Here is a 366-nt window from a genome sequence, read left to right as displayed (position 1 = left end):
CAGGTCCTCTTTGCTCTAAAGGCTCGTGGTATATTTTGGCTTCTGTGGTTGTTAGGAGTGTGCCATGGGCATCCGAGGAGATGGGGCAGTGGACTCTCCTGGGACGTCGTGGCCAAGCGCTGGGAAAAGGGCTCAGCCTCACTGGGGCCGGCGGGGACCCGGGCATCCCCCTCCCCACCCGCTCCTCCGTGTGTTCCGACAGCCACAACTGCTTCGTTTCTTTTCTGTTTCAAGGTGGCCGAGAGAATAAAATGCCCATCTTGATCTCCAAGATATTTAAGGGGCTGGCAGCGGATCAGACCGAGGCGCTGTACGTGGGGGACGCCATCCTCTCCGTCAACGGGACTGACCTGTCCGCGGCGCTCG

This window comes from Charadrius vociferus, unplaced genomic scaffold (assembly GCF_000708025.1).
Source record: "Charadrius vociferus isolate BGI_N301 unplaced genomic scaffold, ASM70802v2 scaffold409, whole genome shotgun sequence".
In the NCBI taxonomy this organism is placed as follows: domain Eukaryota; kingdom Metazoa; phylum Chordata; class Aves; order Charadriiformes; family Charadriidae; genus Charadrius; species Charadrius vociferus.
This window is presented reverse-complemented; position numbering follows the sequence as displayed.